The sequence below is a fragment of the Callorhinus ursinus genome, unplaced genomic scaffold, assembly GCF_003265705.2.
Source record: "Callorhinus ursinus isolate GAN/ISIS: 27379988/994484 unplaced genomic scaffold, GSC_fseal_2.0 scaffold1, whole genome shotgun sequence".
NCBI lineage: Eukaryota > Metazoa > Chordata > Mammalia > Carnivora > Otariidae > Callorhinus > Callorhinus ursinus.
Window position 1 is genome coordinate 72,064,506 of NW_027397063.1, and position 24,173 is coordinate 72,088,678.

The window sequence follows — 24,173 nt, forward strand, 5'->3', positions numbered from 1 at the left end:
GCCATTTTCATGTTTTTCATGTCTCTTCCTATGAACCTTATTATCTAATTATTTTCAGGATAATAGATTATATAGGCAGCCTTTTTCAATTTAAGATTTTATTTTTAAGTAATCTCTACACCCAACATGGGGCTCAAACTCACAACCCTAAGATCAAGAGTCAAATGCTCCACCGACTGAGCCAACCCGGTACCCCTCAATTTTTAATTAGTAACTTTTTATGGTCTCCCTTTGATGAACTTGTTTGCTAGTGTATGATCCCCCTGTTCTAAGCAAACTTTAGTGAGAAAAGCTTGTAGTTTCCTAGACATTTGGCAGCCATTGTCCTTCCCACCCCCATTATCTTATTAAATTGTGAAAGCTATAAGGACAATTGAAAGACAGCCTTCAGTAGCTCTGAAACCTTCCATTCTGATTATAATAAAGGCTCAGGCTGCTAGAAAAGAGATCGTTTCTTTCAGCTCCCGGGTCCAGGTCAATAAGCAGTAGAGTTAAATAAGCATCTGTCCAATTGACCCCCGCTGCCCCAGGTGCCTTCTGTGGTACTTCTCATCCTTCTGTTTATCCTATCTTAATACAGACTAAAAAATGGTTTTCAATATCTAATGTAAAATTCTTTTTATTGTCATCCACACTGTTATTCTGCCTCTATCTATTTGCCCAGGTATCTCTCTTGCCTGTTTTTCTTTGATGAAGTGTGTCATAAAGTACTATGAGGGCTGTGTTTACTTTATGTTGCATTTACTGAGAAGCACAAAAAAGGTCGTTCCATACTTTCCAGGTGTTCCGTAATTGTCTCTGATGTCTATAAAACATCCTGTGTAAATCATTTCTGCTAAGTTTGTATTGCAAATACATTTTTAAATGGATTTTACCAGGATCCATCACACCATTTTGCTATGGAAACACTGGTATATGTCACACAATATGACATTCAAGATTTATTCCTTAAATTCCAGAATAATGCTCAAAGGAATCTATTTTATCATCTGGTTACCATTCCATTTGTTGTCCTGTGAAGAAGGCAGATTGCGATATTATCATCTCATTTTCCAGATGAGGAAGTCTCCACATGGACAGAGATGATTAAACGAGACAGCACATGAAAAAATATCTGTGACAGAGCCTGTTATGTATATAGGTGTGTGTGTACATATAGAGACACACAAAAATTATGTATATAAATACATATTTGCAATGAGGGGGAGAGCATATTTTCTCTTCAAAAGAATATATTTACTTGCCAAAAAGCAAATTAGTGGCAGATCTAAAACTAAAGCTATTTAACTTCTAGTCTAGTCTTTCTGGTAAACACTATTCAGATGACACAGATGACATTTCTATATCTGGTTATTATTAGCTTTCCACATTCAGGACAAACTACTATCTATTACAGTAGTTCATTTTTAAAAACATAATCCAGAGATATTATAGGGACACTTCCTTAAACTTTCTGTTCTTTATACATTTCTACTGCCATTACATACTATTTTGACTTCTTGAGATCTCTTTTCTAACAGGGAAAGTCTTGGGCCAAATTTTGGTTGAGGTGAAGTTTGGCTTTGTTTTCGTTCTATCGTCTCTTCTGATTCTTCTCCTACTTCTTATGTGAAAGCCCATATTCCACGAAAATCAGTTCATGGGAAGCAACAGCAGGTAAAGGAATCTGATTAGGACAGTGAAGTATGAGTCAGAGACCAGAAACGCCACAGAAAAAAAGACTTTGAAACAATCAGGAACTGGGAGGAGTTGAGTATCTGAATGAAGGTTAACAAGCTGGAGTCTGACAAACGGTAAGGAAGCAGGGCAGAGCAGACCAAACAAGTACATGGAACCAGTGCAGAGAAAATGCAAAATGCTTTGCACCTTCAATCACTCTTTATTCCTTTTACTATGGTAAATTCCAATCTAATGTGACACTGACATAGAATCCTACCAGTAGTAGTAATTCTAACAGTTGGCTGGCTGACCAATCAATTTGGAGTAAAGTGTGGTCACAGTTCTTTTGGCAGAGGGTTTTCTTTATTCTGGTTGTTAAAATAGATGCAATTACATTAATTCATACTAAAGAGGGGGAAACTGGGGCACCTGGGTGGCTCAGATGGTTAAGTGTCTGCCTTCAGCTCAGGTCATGAACTCAGGGTCCTGGGATCAAGCCCCGCACCAGGCTCCCTGCTCGGCGCGGAGCCTGCTTCTCTCTTTCCTTCTACTGCTCCTCCTGCTTGTGCTCTCTTGCTCTCTCTGCCAAATAAATAAAAAAATCTTTAAAAAAATAAAGAGGGAGAAACTGATCTTTAATTTATTACAGCTCTCAAAAATAGTATGCTTTTAGGAGAGAACCAAAGCAACAACTTCTCCAAGTATATTCTTTGGCATACTGACTCCTGCAGTTTAGTTGAATGCTCCAAATGAAAAAAAGGATTCTGTGACAAAAACTTAGGGAAATGCTGCATGACCCTCTTACTAGAAACATTAACATATTAAAGGTTCTGAGAAGTCTTGCAGTAAATATATAAACTCATTTAATTTTATTTACTGTTATGTTTAGTGCTTTTAATGTCCTGTTCAAGAAATCTTTGCATACCCAAGACTGCAAAGATATTTTCCATTGTTTTTTTTCTTCTACCATTCTGGTTCTGATTGTTATGTTTAGATCTATGATCAATGTCTATTTAGTTTTTGTATGGAGAGATAAAGATGTGACAATTCTTTTCGTACTTTCCCATAAGAAAATCCATTTGATCCAGCAACATGTTTAAAAAGACTGTTTCTGGGGTGCCTGGGTGGCTCAGTCCGTTGAATGTCCAACTCTTGATTTCAGCTCAGGTCATGATCTCAGGGTCGAGAGATCGAACCCCGCGTTGGGGCTCCCAGCTCAGCGGGGAGTCGGGTTGAGACTCTCTCTCACCCTCTCCCTCAGTGGTCCTCCCACCCCCCATCTTCCTTCTCTCTCTCAAATAAATCTTCAAAAAAAAGACTCCCTGGGGCACCTGGGTGGCTCAGTCATTAAGCGTCTGCCTTTGGCTCAGGTCATGATCCCAGGGTCCTGGGATCGAGCCCCGCATCGGGCTCCCTGCTCAGCGGGAAGCCTGCTTCTCCCTCTCCTACTCCCCTGCTTGTGTTCCCTCTCTCACTTGTGTCTCTCTCTGTCAAATAAATAAAATCTTAAAAAAAAGTAAAATAAAAATAAAAAAGGACTCCCTTTCCCATTGAATTAACTTGCCACCTTGATAAAAATCAATTGACCTTACGTATGTGGGTCTATTTCTGGATGTGCTATTCTGCTCCACTGATAATTCATCTATTCTTAGGGCAACAGTTCATTGTTGATAATAGTTAATAGCTTTACAGTTAAATCTTAAAATCACATACTATAAATCATCCAACTTGTTCCTTTTCAGGATTGTTTTAGCTATGCAATGTTCATTGCATTATCAGATACATTTTAGAATCGGCTTGACAATTTCTTCAAAAACACCTGCTGGAATTTTGATAGGTACTGCACTAGATCTATACATTTACTTAGGGAGAACTGGCATCTTAACAATTTTGAGTTTTATAATCCATGATCATGTTTTGTTTTTTTTAAGATTTACTTTATTTATTTATTTATTTATTATTTATTTATTTATTTTACAATAGGCTCCATGCCCAATGTGGGGCTTGAACACAGGACCCTGAGTCAAAATGTTATCTGCACACCCATAGTCGTAGCAGCATTATTCACAAGAGCCAAGAGGTGAAACAATCCAAATGTCCATCAATGGATGAATGGATAAACAAAGTGAGGTAATTAATGGAATATTATTCAGCCTTAAAAGTGAAGGAAATACTGTCATTTGCTACAACCAAGGTGAAACTTGAGGACTTTACACTAAGTGAAAGAAGCCAGTCACAAAAAGACAAACACTGTGTGATTCCACTTACATGAGGTATCTAAAGCAGTCAAACTCACAAAAACAGGAAGAATGGTGGTTGCCAGGGTCTAGAGGGAGGAAGAAATGGGGAGTTGTTATTTAGTGGGTATAGAGTTTCAGATTGGAAGGTGAACAAGTTCTGGAGATCTGTTTCACAACGTTAATATACTTAATACTGTTGAACTGGACACTTAAAAATGGTTAAGATGGTGAATTTTATATGTTTATCACAATTCAAAATTTAAAAATTATTTTTAAAAACTTTAACACAAATTTTATTATGAATTCTAAAAAAAAAAAACTATGCTGAAAACATTTTTAACCTATCAGACTGGCAAAAATCCAAAAGTCTGATAACTCAGTTGGCAAAGATATGGGAAACAGTACTTTTATTGATTGCTGGGGTAGTACAAATTGGTATAATCCCTACGGAAGTAACTAAGCAATATTTATGGCACCATTATCTCTCTGAATTTAATCAGAGATATACTGTATGCATGTATAAAATGATATATGCACAGGTTGTGAACTCCAGCACTGTTTACAACAGGAAGATACTGAAAACAACCAAAATGCCCATCACTAGGTGACTGGTTAAATAAATTACAGTATGTCCATACAATGGAATACTATGCAGCTCTTTAAAAATGAGGACACTCTCCACATACTTATATGAAAAGAGATTCAACATATATTACAAATTAAAAAATTAAGAACAGTAATGTATAACAGTATTAGTAAAAAGAGAAAAGTAAGAATCTGTGTATACATTTATGTTTCCTTGCATACACATCAAGAAACTCTGGAAGGACACATGGAAAAATAACAACAGTAGTTTGGGGCCTTGAATGGGAACTGAACGGATTGGGGACCGGCTGGGGTAGGAAGATGTTTCAATGCACACTTTTCTATGGGGCACCCGGGTGACACAGTTGGTTAAGCACTCAACTCTTGGTTTTGGCTCAGATTATGATCTCAGGATCGTGAGGTCGAGTCCCACAACAGGCTCTGTGTTCAATGCGGAGTCACTTAAGCCTCTCTCTCCCTCTGCCCCTGCCCTCCCGTTTGTGTGCTTGTTCTTTCTCTCTCTCTCTCTCCTTCTTTCTCTCAAATAAATAAATAAACCCTTTTTTAAAAAAAAAATGCACTTTTCTATATATTTTGGTTTTGGAATCATGTGACTATATCACCTACTCAGAAAATAAAAACCTCCCATTCTTAAAAATAAATTTTAATGGCACCAACTGACATTAATATATTAATAAAATGAATATTTACCAAGTGTCTACTATATGTCAACTAGGTACGATTTTGGACACTGGCAATATAGCACTGAACAAGACAAAGTTCTTGCCCCCTCACAGACCTTTATTCTAGTGAGAAAGAATATATATGTTGATTTTTATGAAAAATATACACACATATACAAATAATTCTGAATATAAATAGTATATATATTGGACTATATATATCATGTGTTTGTGTGTGTGTATATATGTGTTTTATATATATATATTTAAAGATTTTATTTATTTATTTGACAGAGAGAGAGAGAGCAGAGGGAGAGGGAGAAGCAGGCGACTGCTGAGCAGAGAGCCCAACATGGGGCTCGATCCTAGGACCCCTTGGACCATTACCTGAGCCGAAGGTAGCAGTTTAACCGACTGAACCACCCAGGCACCCCTAAATATATATTTTTTCATAAAGTGAATTAAATCGTGCAATACTGTTAAAAGTCATTCAAGATAAAGGAAGAGTGATGTGGTGGAAGTGGGGTAGTGATGCCTCTGAAGAGGAGGCATTTGAGTAGAGATCTGAATGAAGAGAAGGAAGAAACAATACAGGGGAAGAGCTTTCCAGGCAGCAAAGACCCTGAGGCACAAGAAAGTTTGATGTATTCCAGAAGCAATAGAAACACTTATATAGCTGGAGCAATCTGTGTGAGGAGAACAATGGTAGACAATGATGTTAAACAGATGGTCAGAAGGCAGATCATGTGGGCTTTGCAGGGCAGGAGCAAGGATTTGGGTGTTAGAGGCAGCTATTAAAGGTTTTTAAAAATATCTGAAAGGGGCCCAGAAGCCTGGGAAGAAGGTGGAGTAGGAGGACCCTAAGCTCACCTTGTCCCACAGATAGAACTAGATAATACTCACATCAGTATAAATAACCCAGGAAATGACCCAAAGACTGGCCAAATAAACTCCACAGCTAAATGTAAAGAAGAGGCCACATCAAAGATGGTAAGAAGGGTGGAGAGGACGTGGGAAGCTAAAGGGATCAGCAGGACCGTCTGTCGGAGGGAGGGACTTGCGAACTCAGAGAAGGGAGCAAAATAGACTATGACACTGGGAAGCCTGCATGGGGAAGATGAATCCTCATAAATTTGGCTTTGAAAACTAGAGGGGCCGAATTTTGTGAGTACTCACAACCAGCAGGACTTAAAGCCTGGAATTTTAAAAATCTTCGTTCTGGGCAAGCCTGGAAAGTGATAGGAAACTGAGCCCCTGCCCTTAGAGAGACGGCACAACAAACAGCCCCGGGAGATACAACATAGAAGCAGCACTTTGAAAAATGCCTAGGGCATATGACAGGGAGAGTTATTTACTCATCTTAGAGACTGTCCTGGAGAATTAGGGACTTCAGGGAAGTCTGAAATCTGCCCTGCAGGAACAAAAGAGCTGGCAGGTGCCATTTCCCTCACCCACACCGCCCCCCCAACTTGCTTACAGCAAGACCCATCCCCCCCTTCAGTCAAGCTTGCCTCTGTCCAGGACTGCAGGTCCCCTCCCCAAGAAAACCCAAGCAAAGCCTTGCAAACACCATGTCTCCTGACCCATGCGCTTTCTAGGGCCTCAGTCCTGGCAACAGGAGAAATAGGTACCCCTTTCACAGAGGCCCTGCACACACTGTGTTAAAATTGCATGCCCCACACCTGAGTGTTTTATGGATCAGCCCAGCCAGCCCTGTCCCAGCAGTAGAGGCACGTCCCTTCTTCCCTGTGTCCAAACCTTGTGGGCACTGCAGCCCTGCCCTGGAGCATGTTGTGGATCTGCCTGCTACGATAGGCTTTTGGCTAGAGCCCACTCAAACCAGGGCCACAAGTTTGGCAGTGTGCAAGCAGCCCTGACAGGGGCCAGCATCATTCCAGACACTTCTGCCCTGGGGAGAGGGAAAGATAACCACACAAATGAGTCAGACTGTGGCCCCACAAGTGGGCTAGGGCAGATAGCTGGTCTGACTATAGGCCCCCTCCAAAACGAAAGCTTCTCAGGGGACAACACAGGGAAAGTGCCCTGCAGTTGGTGCTACTGCATCTCTGGCAAATGCCTGATCTAACTAACCTCAAGCCCAAGACAGCCCCAGATTGGCCCACTAACAACATAGGGATCAAACCCTGCCCACAACTGTCAGAGAACCATTGAAGATGACTGGACTGAAGGGAAAAGTGGCTCAGCCACAATAGCAGGGAGCATGCCACACACATAGGAGACACCCATGAAGCATCAGGTTCTGGTGAACAGGGGATATTTTACTGCAGGGCATACAGGACCTCTTCTTCATAAAGCCACTACTTTCGGGCACCTGGGTGGCTCAGATGGTTAAGCGTCTGCCTTCGGCTCAGGTCATGATCCCAGAGTCCTGGGATTGAGTCCCGCATCAGGCTCCCTGCTCCTTGGGAGCCTGCTTCTCCCTCTGCCTCTCTCTCACTCTCTCTCTGTGTCTCTCATGAATAAATAAATAAAATCTTTAAAAAAAAAAAAAGCCACTACTTTCAAGAGCAGGAGACATAGCTGACTTTCCTAAAACACAGAAACAGACACAGAGAGTTAGACAAAAATGAGAAGACAGAGGAATATGTCCCAAATGAAAGAACAGGACAAAGTCACAGCAAGAGAACTAAATGAAGCAGAGTAAGTATTATGCCCGGTAAAGAATTTAAAGTAATGGTCATAAAGACACTCACTAGACTTGAGGGAAAAAAGTGGAGGCATCAGTGAGACCATTAACAAAGAGATTAAAAAAAAAAAACAATGAGAGATGAAGAATACAATAAATGAAATTAAAAATACACTAGATGGAATAAACAGCAGACTAGAGGAAGAAGAAGAATGAATCAGCGATCTGCAGGAAAGAGTAATGGAAAAGCTGAACAGATGAGAGAAAAAATAATGCAAAATGAGAGTAGATTTAGGGAAGTCAGCAACTCCATCAAGCATAATAACATTCGTATTATAGGGATACTGGAAGAAGAAGAGAAAGAAAAGGGGGCAGAAAATTTATTTGAAGAAATAATAGCTGAAAACTTGCCAAATCTATGGAAGGAAACAAATTCAGATCCAGAAGGCACAGAGATCCCCAACAAAATCAACCCAAAGAGGTCCACACCAAGACACATAGTAATTAAAGTGGCAAAAAGTAGTGATAAAGAAAGAATTTTAAAAGCAGCAAGAGAAAAGAAGACAGTTACATAAAAAGGGGGAAACTTGTAAGGCTATTAGCAGAAACACTGCAGGCCAGAAGAGAGTGGCATGATATATTCAATGTGCTGAAAGGAAGAAATCTGCAGCCAGGAATACTCTATCCAGCAAGACTATCATTCAGAATAGAAGGAGAAATAGAGTTTCTCAGACAAACAAAAGTTAAAAGAACTCATGACACCAAACCAGCCCTAGAAGAAATGTTAAAGGGGAATCTGAGTGGAAAGGAAAGACCATAAGTAAAAGTAAGAAGAGTAGGAAGCACAAAAGCAGTAAAAATAACTATATTTGTAAAAATCAGTCAAGGGACTCACAGAAAAAAAAAAAAAAGGATGTAAAGTATGACACTAGATACCTAAAATGTGGGAGGGAGAGGAGCGAAGAATGGGCTCAAACTTAAGTATCCATCAACTTAATATGGACTGTTATATGAAGATGATGTTATATACACATGTAATGGTAACCACAAATCAGTAATAGATATGCAAAAAATAAAGAGCAGGAAATCCAAGTATATCACTAAAGAAAGCCAACTTATCATGAGAGAAGAGAGCAAGAAAAGGAACAGAGAAGTACAAAAACAACCATAAAAAAGTGACAAAATCAAAATAAATACATACCTATAAATAATTACTTTCAATATAAATGGACTAAATGCTCCTATCAAAAGACACAGGGTGACAGAATGGATTAAAAAACAAGACCCATCTATATGCTGCCTACAAGAGACTCATTTCAGACTTACAGACACATGCAAATTGAAAGTAAGGGGATGGAGAAACATTTATCATCATACAAATGGATGTGAAAAGAAAGTCAGGGTAGCAATACTTAAAGCAAACAAAATAGACTAAAAAAAGACTGCAACAAGAGATAAAGAAAGACACTATGTAATCATAAAGGAGACAATCCAACAAGAAGATATAACAATTGTAAGTATTTATGTACCCAATATGGGAGCACCCAAATACATAAAACAGTTAATAACAAACATAAAGGAACTAATCAATAGCAATACAATAACAGTAGGGGACTCTAACACCCCACTTACATCAATAGACAGATCATCCAAACAGAAATCAACAAGAAAATAGGCTTTGAATGACCCACTGGACCAGATGGATTTAACAAATATATTCAGAATATTCCATCCCAAAACAGCAGAATACACATTTTTTTCAAGTGCACATGGAACATTCTCTAGAATAGATCACACATTAGGCCACAAAACAAGTCTCAATAAATTGAAAAAGATTGAAGTCATACCATGCATTTTTCTGATGATAATGCTATAAAACTAGAAATCAACCACAAGAAAAAAATCTGGAAAGACCACAAGTACATGGAGATTAAATAACATGCTACTAAACAATGAATGGGTCACAAAGAAATCAAAGAATAAAAAATTACATGGAGACAAATGAAAATGAAAACACAACAGTCCAAAACCTTTGGGATGCAACAAAAGAGGGTAGTTTATAGTAATATAGGCCTACCTCAAGAAGCAAGAAAAATCTCAAACAACTGAACCTTACATCTAGAGGACCTAGAAAAAGAACAAACAAAATCCAAAATCAGCAGGAAGGAAATAATAAAGATTAGACCAGAAATAAATGAGAAACTAAAAAAATAACAGATCAATAAAACCAGGAGCTGTTTCTTTGAAAAGATCAATAAAATTGATAAACCTCTAGCCAGACTGAGAGAGAGAGAGAAGACTTAAAATCAGAAATGAAAGAGGGGAAACAACAACAGATATCACAGAAATACAAACAATTGTAAGAGAATATTATAAAAAAATTTATGACAATAAATTGGACAACCTAGAAGAAATAGATGAATTTCTAGAAATGTATAATCTACCAAAACTGAAGCAGAATTCTGGAAATAGAAAATTTGGAGAGACTGATTATCATCAATGAAATTGAATCAATAAGCAAAAAACACCCAATAGACAACAGTCCAGGACCAGATGGCTACACAGTTGAATTCTACCAAACACTTAAAGAAGAGCTAATACCTATTCTTCTCAAACTCTTCCAAAACATACAAGAGGAAGGAAAGCTTCCAAATTCATTCTACGAGGCCAGCATTACCCTGATACAAAACCAGATAATAAAGATATCACCAAAAAAGAGAACTACAGGCTCATATCTGTGATGAACATAGATGCAAAAATCATCAACAAAATATTAGCAACCTGAATCCAACAATACATTAAAAAGAAAATCATTCACCATGATCAAATGGGATTTTTTCCCCCAGATGCAAGGATGGTTTAATATTCATGAATCCATCAACATGATACATCACATCAAGAGAAAGGATAAAAACCATATGATCATTTGAATAGATGCAGAAGAAGCGTTTGACAAACTACAACACCCACTCACGAAAAAAACCTTCAATAAAGTAGGTTTAGAGGGAACATACCTCAATATATTAAAGGCTTATATGAAAAACCCATAGCTAACATCATCCTTAATGGGGAAAAACTGAGAGCTTTCCCCTAAGGTCAGGAACAAGACATGGATGTTCACTCTTACCACTTTTATTCAACATAGTACTGGAAGTCCTAGCCACAGCAATCAGACAAGAAAAAGGAATAAAAGGCATCCAAATTGGTAAGGAAGAAGTAAAACTTTCACTATTTGCAGATAACATGACACTATATGTAGGAAACCTGAAAGACTCCACCAAATTACTAGAACTGAGAAATGAATTCACTAAGGTCACAGGATAAATACAAAATCAATGTACAGAAATCTGCTGCATTTCTATACACTAATAATGAAGCTGCAGAAGGAGAAATTGAGAAAACAGTCCCATTTACAATTGCACCAAAAATAATAAAATACCTAAGAATAAACTTAACCAAAGAGGTGAAAGACCTATACTCTGAAAACTGTAAAACATTGATGAAAGAAATGGAAAGACATTTCATACTCATGGATTGGAAGAACAGTTATTGTTAAAATGTCTCTACTACCCAAAGCAATCTACAGATTTAATGCAATCCCTACCAATAGCAATTTTCACAAAACTAGAACAAACAATCCTAAAATTTGTATGGAACCACAAAAGACCCCCAACAGCCAAAGCAATCTTCAAGAAGAAACAAAACTGGAGATATCACAATTCCAGACTTCAAGTTATATTACAAAGCTGTAGTAATCAAAACAGTATGGTACTGGCACAAAAATAGACCTATAGTTCAATAGAACAGAATAAAGAACCCAGAAATAAACCCATGATTATATGGCCAATTAATCTTCAACAAAGCAGGAAAGACTATCCAACGGGAAAAAGCCAGTGTCTTCAACAAATGGTGTTGGGAAAATGGGAGAGCTACATACAAAAGAATGAAACTGGACCATTCTCTTATACTATACACAAAAATAAACTCAAAATGGATCAAAGACCTAAATATGAGACTTGAAACCATAAAAATCCCAGAAGAGAGCTCATGCAGTAATTTCTCTGACATCAGCCATAACAACATCTTTCTAGATATGTCTCCTGAGGCAAGGGTAACAAAAGCAAAAATAAACTATTGGGACTACATCAAAATAAAAATCTTCTGTACAACAAAGGAAACAATCAACAAAACTAAAAGACAACCTACTGAATGGGAAAAGATATTTGTAAGTGACATTTCCAATAAAGGGTTAGTATCCAAAATATATGAAAAATTTACACAACTCAACACCAAAAAACCAAAGAATTAAAAAATGGGCAGAAGACATGAACAGATATTTCTCCAAAGAAAACATACAGATGGCCAACAGACACATGAAAACACACTGAACATCACTTATCATCAAGGAAATGCAAATCAAAACCATAATGAGGTATCACCTGTTAGAATGGCTAAAATCAAAAACTCAAGAAACAAGTGTTGGTGAGGATGTAGAGAAAAAGGAACCCCTGTGCAGTGTGGATGAGAATACAAACTGGTACAGACACCGTGTAAGACAGTACAGAGGTTCCTCAAAAAATTAAAAATAGAACTATCATATGATCCAATAATTGCACTCCTGGGTATTTACCCAAAGAATATAAAAACACTAATTTGAAGGGATAGACACATCCCTATGTTTTTTTATCTATCTATCTAATTATTCAGCCATAAAAAAGAATGAAATCTTACCATTTACAATAACATGGATGGATCTAGAGAGTACAATAAAGCAAAATAAGCCAGTCAGAGAAAAAGAAATACCATATGATTTCACTCATATGTGGGATTTAAGAAACAAATGAACAAAGAAAAAGTAGACAAACTAAAAAACAGACTCTTAACTATAGTGAACAAACAAATGGTTACTAGAGAGGAGGTGGGTGGCGGATGGGTGAAATAGGTGAAGGGAATTAAGAGTACACTTATGATGAGCACTGAGTACTGTATGGAATTGCTGAATCAACTATATTGTACACCTGGAACTAATATAACACTATGTCAACTACACTGGACTTAAAAAAAAAAAAGGAAAGGAAGGAGAAGGAGCAGCCTTCCCAACCCCACTCCCATGACAGGAGGGGGGCATGACTCAGCAGACACCTGGGGGTGAGGACAGCACCACCTGTGGCTCAGGGTTTGTTTGAGGTCCCAAGTCCCTTCAATCTGGAAGCAATGAACCGAGGTTTCATCTGTGGCCTTGTGTCCCTTCCTAGTGCCCAAAGGGCTTTCACCCAGACCTCAGGCTTGGAAAGAATCCTAACTATATAATGTGACAATTAGAAATGGAAAAACATACCGTAAGAAACTTTTTTTTTTTTTAAGATTTTATTTATTTATTTGACAGAGAGAGAGAGAGAGACACAGTGAGAGAGGGAACACAAGCAGGGGGAGTGGGAGAGGGAGAAGCAGGCCTCCCGCTGAGCAGGGAGCCCGACTCAGGGCTCGATCCCAGGACCCTGGGATCACGACCTGAGCCAAAGGCAGACGTCTAACGACTAAGCCACCCAGGTGCTCCACCATAAGAAACTCTTAACCATTGGAAACAAACTGAGGGTTGCTGGAGGGGGCCGCGGATAGGGTAACTGGGTGATGGGCATTAAGGTGGGTATGTGATGTAATGAGCCCTGGGTGTTATATACAACTGATGACAATGAATTTTACCTCTGAAACTAATAATACACTATATGTTAATTAATTGAATTTAAATAAAAAATACATTTTAAAAAATAGGAAAACAAATTTAAAAATATCCAAAAGGGTCTTGATTTAAGAGTCAGCCAGTACACCCGTACGGCCTTCCAGGGGTTAAAAGAGTGAAATATTTCTAATTGCGTTAGGAAATAGCTGCTTCCCTGGTAACAGTGTCACCTGCCATGTTGGCTCCTTTCCTAAGACCCTTCTCCCCCAACTCTTGCCCCATAAACCAACAACCATAAATAACCTGGCCCAGGAGAGGTTGTTGAGTGGGAGGAGTTAATGAGCTCAGGAACGGAGAGTCACTGAGATTCAGCAAGCTAAAGGGTGAGTGAAGGTTTTACTTCATTATGGTCCTAGAACCCACTTAGGACACTATATCTTGGGCTCCTATCCCACCAAATGTCAGTCGGGGCCCAATTCCATCATCTGGGCTCCCGCTCAGTCCTGCAGGAATGTGAGGCAGGCTAGAGAAACTGACTGTCCCTGAGATCAGAGGTGAAGGTAGAGGCAAGGGGAAACCCAGTGTACTTCTACGAAAACAATCCGTGTCCTCAGCACTCCTTGATCGATTTGAAAGGCTACTGGCTAGCAGCCAGCATTTATAACTTGTATATATCAATGACATCAAATTTTGTTTCTAGATTCAAAGTCACAAAATTATCCTACACCAGGAATTTTTTTTTAAATACATATGGCAAAAGATAAATAGAAAATACCAATTTCTCCAACACTAAATGCAACCTTAACATTCTCATAGCTGCACTCAATAAAGTCGATGTTTGGGTAACAATGTGTGTAGTTCCCGGACTGTTTACCTCAACATAGAACTGCAACAGCTGAGATACAACAATTCCAATTTCATATAGGAAATTTATTTTACATGCCATTGTACTGGGAATTTAGTCTGGAAAATTAGTACACATGTCAAAATCTTAAAAACAGATTTCTTCAGAGTCGCACGAAATTCCTAAAACTGCTTGCCATTTACGTCTATTTCACAAAGTTCCTCCTCTTTGAAAACACATGATGCTACTCTTAAATCTAGGCTCTCAACAGCTTATTACACTGTATTGGGTTCTACTTTATTCTGATTCCTTTCATTTCTTTGAACCACAAAACCTCCAGTTTAACTATCTGAAAGCATTCCATATTTGCTACCATAAACTTGTAACATGAACCTAAACTAAACGAAAAGCCGCTGGAAAGAACATGAGGGAGAAATCTAAGCACTACCTAGAAATAATCTCTGGGCACCAGATACATATTTGCTCACTTTTATTTTCTGACCGTAAACATCCTCACTTAACCAAAGACAAGACATTAAAAACCATCTTATGCAAGCAGGACCTGTTTTAGCAGAACATTTGCTGAAAATTTCATGGTTTTCCTTTTCATTTTTAAAATAAAACTACTTGTGAAATGCTGAAACTTTCTTTTAAGTAGGTCTACTTACACAAGATTTAGCACCCGGCAGGACCTTAGTTTAATCTTAGATGGAAATTATTCCCACAATCTTTTTATATTCAAATATATTTTTAAAAAATTACTTACCCCACAGCAAGCTGAAATCTGGACAGACAGCATGAAACTACCAGCAGCCACCTATTTCCTCACAGACTAAACTTTGTTCCCTTCCTGACTGTTTCTGGATCAGGTTCACTGATACACATTTACTGCGGCCTTGGAAGCTACCACCCAGCGGGAGTGAGGTGGGAGGGTCTGTTAATTTAACTGCTGCTTGACCACCTGGCTTAGTCGTTAAGCGTTTGCCTTCGGCTCGGGTCATGATCCCAGAGTCCTGGGATCGAGCCCCACATCGGGGTCCCTGCTTGGCGGGAAGCCTGCTTCTCCCTCTCCCACTCCCCCTGCTTGTGTTCCCTCTCTCACAGTGTCTCTCTCTGTCAAATAAATACATAAAATCTTAAAAAAAAAAAAACCAAAAACTCATCATCTCTGATGGCTTTGGTTTCAGAGGACATTTCTTTACCATATGTACCTGGGGAAGAAAAACTAATATAGTCGTCCTCTGAGCTTCAAAAACCGTGCTTTCTCCCTTTCATAAAAGTTTGTTCTACTCCTCAGAACCTATACATTGTGCAGTCATGGCAAAAAGAGGCCAGAAAGTCACTTCTCTACCACAGTCCCTGTCACCTCCACTCTCCCTCTTTTACCAGGTAGGGGAATAACACCGAGTTCTTGTTAAACTTAGTTCTCTTCTGACATTGAAACCACCTGCTTCCCTAAGAATAAAGTGAGAACTTGGATTCCAAAATCTGTTCTTTGCAAGATAAAATGTTATGCTGCTTCATCCCCTTCCACATCCCTAAGCTTCTTTCCCTTCTGAGCTACTATATTTCTGTAATTTGTAGCATTAGCCGTTGAAGCAGAAACCATTTATTATGCACTTACTGCACTAATCACTTTATAAACATTATCTCATTCTCTCCTAGGCAACATATTTGGGGATTATCTTCAATTCTTCTTAATCTTCTTCTCTATCCAATTAGCCCCTTCACTATCCTGGTGATCCTCTGCAATAAGAACAGTGGTGGGCAGGATAATGGTCCCCCACAAAGATGTCCATTTTCTCATCACCAGAATCTGTGAATATGTTACTTTACACGGCAAATGGGACTTAGTCAATGCGGTTAAGGTTAAAGACTTTGAGATGGGGAGATTATCCAGATGGGACCAATCTTTTCACATGAGCCTTTCCCAGCTGTGGCCAGAGAGAAGCAATGTGAGGACTGGACTTGCTTCTGCTGGTTCTGAAGGGGGAGGTAGGGGGCCGCTAGAAGTAGGAAAAGGCAGGAAAACAGACTCTCTTCTAGAGCCTCCAGAAAGGGATACAGCCTTGATGATACCTTGGTTTTCGCCTATTGAGATCTGTGTCGATTTCCGACCTCAGAACTGTAAGGTGATGAAAGTACATTGTTTTGTTCTTTTAGTCTGCTAAGTTTGTGATAATTTGTTATGACAGCAATAGAAAAATAATACAGGTACTTTAATTTCAAAATTAATTTCCTTTGAAAATATAATACCTAGAACTGAATACTACACTCCAAATGAGTTCTGATGAAGAAAAAAAATTGTGGGACTATTAAATTCCTTAATCTGATGCTATAATTTTTAAAAATTAATAAAGGCAACTGAAGATTTCAATTGTAACACATATTCTTAAGTTGGTGGACTTTTTGTCACACAAACTTCATCAAGCCAGCTGCCTGACTCTACCCTCATTTTCTTTCAACTAATTTTGGAGATGAAATGCAGAGCTTTATATTCACTTCATTTGAAGAATTTCTCCTTATTGGTTTTAGCCCATCCTTCCAAACTATTAAGATAATGTTGAATCATGCCTCTGTACTGTCATAGTAAGTATCCTTATGAAGCCTAACTTCATTTATTTAATTCCCATGTATTCATCAAATTATTAGTAAATAAATATTGAGCAGCAAGATCGAAGACAGAGTTCTGAAATGGAGAACAGTTTTGTTATTAGATACTTTCAGTTTGACATTGATCCATGAATCAAAACTCTTTAGTTACACAAGTTTGATCAGCTACAAAACCACTTACTCTCCTAAACTTACTTTTTAAAAATTTCTCAAACATATCAAGAGAATAAAATGACTTAATAAAGATGTGTCCACAGCGTACTAGGACTCTACTGGAAAAGGAGATGTGGTTAGTTTGATATGAGCAAGGTTTTTTTTTTTTTGGTAGTTCGGTGTTGTCTCTTAATGATTAACATTTCTGTTTTTAAGAGTTTACAAACTATCAGTTAATTATTGTTTCCAGAAGTCTACCTGAAGTTAAAAGAAAGTTTATCCAATTGAGGGAAGTGACAACTTCTGTCTCAGAAGGCGAGACGTAAGTGGAGGGGAAAAAGGAGGAACACGACGAAAGAAGGTGTGGTGGAAGGAATGAGCATAGTGTGCCCTTGGGAGGGTATAAAAACTAGACTGGTCGGAGCGGTAGTGGTTATGGAGAGTAGTGTGAACTGGGGTTGAAACATATGATGTAAAGTCTTAAAAAGGGGACTAGGCCTGCAACTTAATATATCACAAAAATAGAATTAAAAGATCTTAAAGCAAGAAAGTAAAATGAGTACTTTAATACCCTAACTGAAAAATGGGCAAACTATATGGAAGTTCACAGGAGAAAACGTAACTGGCTCTTAAATATATGTAAAGATACTCCACCTTATTATAAGACAAATGCAAATTCAGAGCGCCTGGGTGGCTCAGTCGGTTAAGCGTCTGCCTTCGGCTCAGGTCATGATCCCAGGGTCCTGGGATGAGCCGGCATCGGGCTCCCTGCTCAGCGGAGAGCCTGCTTCGCTCTCTCCCACTCCCCCTGCTTGTGTTCCCTCTCTCGCTGTGTCTTCCTCTGTCAAATAAATAAATAAAATCTTAAAAAAAAAAGACAAATGCAAATTCAAAGTACAATGACATAATTTTAAGCTATACTTTAACCCATCAAATTGCAAACTTCAAAGTCTATTAAGATTGTGGTGAGGCTATGGGTAAATAATGGAAGATAAAATGGTGGGAACTCTCTAAAATGCAAACTGGCCATCAAATTATGAGTGCATATACCCTTTCACCCAGCAATAACTAAAAACATACACATGTAAAATGACATATATTCATGGATATTCACTATAGCACTGTTCGCAAAAGTAAAAGATGTCAATCGGTAGGGAACTGGCAAATCAAATTGCAGAACAGATATCCAATAGGATCCTGAAATTTTTAAAAAAGGCAACTTTGGTTACTGATAAAAAGTGATGAAACTATACCAAGTTAAAAAAAGATAGCAGTATATTTAGAATGTGACTATTTGTGTATGTTTGAAAGTGAGTGTGAGTGTGTGTGTGTGTGTGTGTGTGTGTACTCAGAGAATCTCTTAGGAAGAATATCCAAGAAGCCAGAAACAGTGGGTTGTCTTTAGGGAAGAGACAGGATAGTTACGGTTCAGAGGTAGGAAGGAAACTTCTATATCCTTTTGTCCTTTTTGAATTCTTGCCAAAGTTGGTATTAACTATTTAAAAATTTAATAGATGTGCTAAATAGCAATGTTGCATCCTGGAATAGAAACAGTACAGTAGTAAAAAATCTGGTGAAAACTTAAAGTCTGGATTTTAGTTAATAGTCATGCACCGATGTTAATTTCTTAATTTTGACAAATGAGCCATAGTTATGAAAGATGTTAACATCAAGAGAAACCGGGTGAAGGTACTATTTTTGCAGCTTTTTACAAACCTAAAAGTATCTCAAAAATAAAAATGTATTAGAACAAGAAATAAACTGGGGTGTCTGGCGGGGGGGGGGCTCAGTTGGTTAAGTGTCTGCTTTCAGCTCAGGTCATGATCCCGGAGTCCTGGGATCAAGCCCTGAGGTAGGCTCCCTGCTCAGCGGGGAGCCTGCTTCTCCCTCTCCCTCTCCCTCTGCCCCTCCCTTCAGCTTAATTACATGCTTGGATGGAAGTCACAGTGTTAATTATACTCAAATGCTTAATCAATACTCCTTGAGAATGATGAATACATGCCATACTAAGAACCAACCACCACCACCATTCATGCATACATATATATACATCTATATAATTTATGTGTATATATGTGTGTGGTACACACACACATACTATAAACATAGGCGTTAATGCAAGACTTGGTGACTGTGCTTCTAATTTATATAAGAACAACTAAAATCCTGCCTTACGTGTAGTACACAGTATACCAGGAGAAGGGAAGTACAGTTTTCACATATAATTCTCTGCCAAGTAAATTAAAATGTTACTTTGGCATTAGGTCATCATATACCAGGCTAAGCATAAATTTGAAAGCTTTCCTCTGATATTTTCCATCGACTCTTAAACAGCTTCAGTGTATAGGCCACAAGGCAATACTTCCCACCAAGTAAAGATTTTTTTACTACCTTTTGTGTGAGAAAGCCATTAGAGTGGTAACAGTGTAGTAATATACAGGAGCTTCTTGAAAATGTCATGGAAAAACTATGTGGGCTTGGTGATTTTTGTAAAATCAATTGTCCAGTCTAATGGTACCTGAATGGAGAAATTATCGTTTATTATCTTAATCAATTCTGATACTTAGACATTTTTACTGTTTAAAGGAAAATCAATTTTAAGAACAGTCAAAACAAACCAGCTTCTTTTATAAATGTTTGGGTTTTTAAACTACAAGTTATGTAACAGCTCTCATAGTGCATCTTGTATACATTGTCTCAAGGCTAAGAAATAAAAAGCTAATGCAACACTAAACCTGGAAGACAGAATTACAGCTCTCACAAGTATTTCAGCTCAGGCTGTTGGCTTTCATGATTAATAACAACTACGGGGGCATGTTATCACTTCTCAACATCATCCATGGCCTGTAACTCTCTGCTGTCACACTGTAAAGGAATTTTGACTTTATCATATTTTGAGAAAGCAAATCTGAATTGATATCCTAAGGTATAATAAATTATTTGCTTCTCCTACTTGACCTTTCTAATCATGAGATTGGTTGAATTCTCAAGGATTCCCTTTCCATCTTAAATATATATTCATGGAATGTGAATTGATACAAGCACTTTGAATGTCAGGTGAATGGAATTATTAACACCACCATGCAATTTGGTATTACCTAGAAGAGTTGAAACAGGTCTCTACAACCAGCGATTCAACTCCCAGGCACACACCCTAGCAGAGCTTCTCAACTGCTCTGCTATGGTGCCCTGCTACTCAATGAATAGGTTACAGGTGTGCCCAGATACAGATCTCCTCAGCTCTCCAACCAAGCAGAAGCTTCCAGGCCAGAGGTACAGCTTCATTCTTTTAATGCAGTATATGGAACATATATTTTCTATCACTTTCTATGTGTGCCATGACAGGGAAAAGGTTGAGAAACATTGACAGAGAAGCTCTTGCGCATGTGTAGCAGATATAGATACAGGAATATACGTATATATAGGAGCAATATTTGTAGTACTGAAAAACGGGAACATCTCAAATGTCTACCGATCAATGCATCTGCTAGTAAGTTCTGGAATACTTATACAATGCAATATTATACAGCAGTGAAAACTAATGAGCAATAGCTATATGCATTGACATAGATAAATCTAAGTGTCTGAGGCCGATTAGAAAAAAAAACAGTAAGGCCCAGAAAAATACATATGATATGATTCCATTTTTATAAAGTTCAAAAACACATAAAACTAACCAATACTCGCAGTATATGATAAAAAAAAAAACACTGACAAAAGTAAGAAAATTATTAACAAAAAATTCAGAACTTTAGTTACCTCTGAGGAAGCAAGAGAAGTTTAACCATCTGAGCCACCCAGGCGCCCCAAGCAAGAGAAGTTTGGGAGAAGAGAGGAGTATATAGGAGATATTAAAGGTAAAGATAATAGTGCTTTTTAAAAACTACGCCACAGGGAAACAAATGTTTTCCATATAGTTATTCCACAAGCTTTACAGATATTTCCTAGGCATTTTGTATCTACTCAATATTTAATAAGCCTCTTTTAGAGAAGTTCTGCTTTGTCCAAAAGTAGTGAATGCATCTGCCTTCCCTGCAACAGTGTGAGGGACATGGAATAATTGGGACAGAAAGCAGGAAATTATGCAGGATGTTGTAGGTCAGACACCGAACGTTTCACAAAGGCCCTACAGACTCACGCGTGAGTGCAACAACAAAAGATTTGAAAGCTACACAATAATTAAAACTAAATTTAATATGCTGTCATTTTATGAGGTACCACATATGCAAATTTTAACATTAACTAAAATATGGATTTAAAGAATTGGGACCGAATTAACTGCCAGCCTATGGATGAATAACTCCTCTTGCAATTTTCTAAACAGTTCAATGTTTCATTGTGTATTTAGAACACACAAAAGACATTTACAGAATGACAATACTTTAATTCATCATGTATATCCAGCAATGTTTGCTTAGTCAAATGCCTGTCTGTTTGTCAATGTCATTTCAGGGCAAGTTTATAAAGCTTCAAGAGCAAGAACTGGGTCTGTTTCGATTGATAGGACTACCAAGGAAAGTACAATGAAAACATTTTAAGAATTCCTGCCTGTCCTCTCTCTCCTTGTATTTTAAGGGCTAGACAGTGGAAAGCCATTTTTGTAAGCATTGGATATTTTGTCAGTGCAGAAAAGCTATAATAGATCACAAAGATATCAACTTAACCTCTAAATTAATTTTATTACTTTTGATTTGAAATATGAAAGAAGTCCAGTTTGAGCTCTCCCTTGAAAGAAAGAAAGGAAAAACCACCTAGCAGCAAATAGGTTAATGTTTACACAAAGGCAAATTTTTTCCCTTTTTTTTTTTTTTTTTTTTTTAAGTTTGAATGGGTGAATGGCCTTGCTGGAATTCCCCGTCAGTTCCCTAGTATCTATCTGGAAGTTTCAAACAGAAACTACTTTCACATGATACACTGGAAAGGTATGCCAAGTGGTATCTGTCTCTGCACCTTGAACCTGGGTGTTTTATATAACAGATGAATCAATAAACTTTACACAAAATGAAAGGCTTCTTTTTCCCCTTAGGCCATTTAAGAAAAAAAGCCATTTAAACATATTTGGCATTATATATTTATAGGGTCAATTATACACGGAAAACCTTCACATATTTACCCAATTCAAGAAATGTGCCCTTGATACAGCTTCAGGCTTTCAAAGACAGGTCAATTTTTAAGTATGTCCAACACTGAATATATCAGGCTGAAGTGAGAATCTGAGCCAAGAATTAATTCCTATAAACTCATACACATTAGTTATACAAATAGCATAACTACCTTAAAATCTAGATAATATAAAGCATTTTTATTTTTGCTTTATTTTGGAATTTTTAATTTTCATTTTTTTAAAGATTATGTTTATTTATTTGACAGAGATACAGCGAGAGAGGGAACACAAGCAGGGGGAGTGGGAGAGGGAGAAGCAGGCTTCCCGCCGAGCAGGGAGCCCGATGTGGGGCTCGATCCCAGGACCCTGGGATCATGACCTGAGCCAAAAGCAGGCACTTAACAACTGAGCCACCTAGGCGGCCCCATTTTGGAATTTCACTGAGAGGGAGTTCTCTCAGATGTATTGTGAAAGGCTTATGGGGAAACCTGTCTTTTCCAGTGTGTGGCGATTACAAAACTAACTCGAAACCACCAAAAATCAATAGAGTCATAAGCAATAGTGGGGATGATTTAGAACAGAAACAAAAGATGTGCCAACAAAAAAATTTCCCCACACACCTTAGTTTCACCCTTGGCTCTTCTTTCCCTCAATTTTAGAAGATGGAAGTACAATTATGTTGCCTGGGATTTTAGCCCAGTCATCTATCCTGCTCTCAAAAGCTGGCTCAGGACAGATAAAATATGAAACATTTCAAAACCTGAGTTTCTCCAGAATTGATCAGTGTCTCAGAAGTTGAGATGAAGGGTAGAGTGAATATGGAAAGACTATATCATGGCAAGTTCAGCAGAGGAGGTATTGCATTTGAACACTGTCCCTAGACTATCTCTATACCATTTTATAATAGTGCCTGGAATCATCTCAATAATACAGGTTTTTAAAAGAAATTAAAAAAAATTGTTTTAATTAAAAAAGAATATTCGTAAAAGCAATGGCATCTTGGGGGAGGGAGGGGATTTCAAGAACACCTTTTATGACTTTTAATATATTTTGGCTCAAATATATTTATAACCAAAAAACTCCTAATATAGTTATTTTCATTTTGCAAAATAAAAATATAAGCCATTCAATGCAAAGATTTTTATGTGATGTTATTTATCAAACAGTAAACTTTTTTTAAATTTTTATTTATTTATTTCACAGAGAGAGACACAGCGAGAGATAGGGAACACAAGCAGGGGGAGTGGGAGAGGGAGAAGCAGGCTTCCCGCCGAGCAGGGAGCCCGATGCGGTACTTGATCCCAAGACTCTGGGATCATGACCTGAGCCAAGGCAGACACTTAATGACTGAGCCACCCAGGCGCCCCTCAAACAGTAAACTCTTAAATGCAAAAACAAGAAGTATTTTGGCTTCTAGGATACAACTTCATTTTCACAAATAAGGGAAAATATATTCAGTGCCTCTTTTGTTGTTGTTCAGGGCTTTCTCTTCTTGACCTCCTTCATCTTAATGATTCCACATTGATGTCTTCTACTCAGACCTCTCTTTTCTCTTCTATGGTTAGTTTTGAAATTTCTTAAGCAACAGCACAGTAATAGCTAATATATATATTAAGCCAGACATTGTTCTGAACACTTTACCTAATCAATTTAATCCTCACAACAACCCTGGGAGATACTCCCAGTTTAAAAATATGCTGTCATCCCCACTTTACTGATTAAGACCTGGAAGCAGAGGTGGTTAATATTCTGTTTGCAACAGGGCACAGTCACAAAATTTATGTTTTAATTAAATAATTTGTTTTTCTTTTCCTTTCTTTCTTTTTTTTAAATGTTTATTTTTATTTTTTTTTAAAGATTTGATTTATTTATTCATGAGAGACAGACAGACAGAGAGAGAGGCAGAGGGAGAAGCAGGCTCCCAAGGAGCAGGGAGCCCGATGCGGGACCCGATCCCAGGACCCT

At 38.0% G+C, this 24,173-nt stretch overlaps 1 protein-coding gene across 9 annotated transcripts in view; it reads right to left on the reverse strand.

Annotated features, from left to right (window-relative positions):
* Positions 1–24,173, reverse strand: part of MAP3K13 (mitogen-activated protein kinase kinase kinase 13) — a 169,572-nt gene that overhangs the window by 125,704 nt on the left and 19,695 nt on the right. For 3 of the 9 annotated variants that reach the window (XM_073896026.1, XM_073896024.1, XM_073896023.1), the window contains 2 exons: positions 17,759–17,945; positions 9,892–9,941 (listed from right to left, as the gene is read on the reverse strand). The exons of 1 other annotated variant lie outside the window; for it this stretch is intronic. The gene's annotated coding sequence lies outside the window, so the exon portion shown is untranslated. Of the gene's footprint in view, positions 1–9,891; positions 9,942–15,104; positions 15,422–17,758; positions 17,946–18,529; positions 18,644–19,495; positions 19,623–24,173 lie in introns of those variants that run through there. 5 more of the 9 variants (XM_073896065.1, XM_073896050.1, XM_073896035.1 and 2 more) reach the window with 4 other exon arrangements.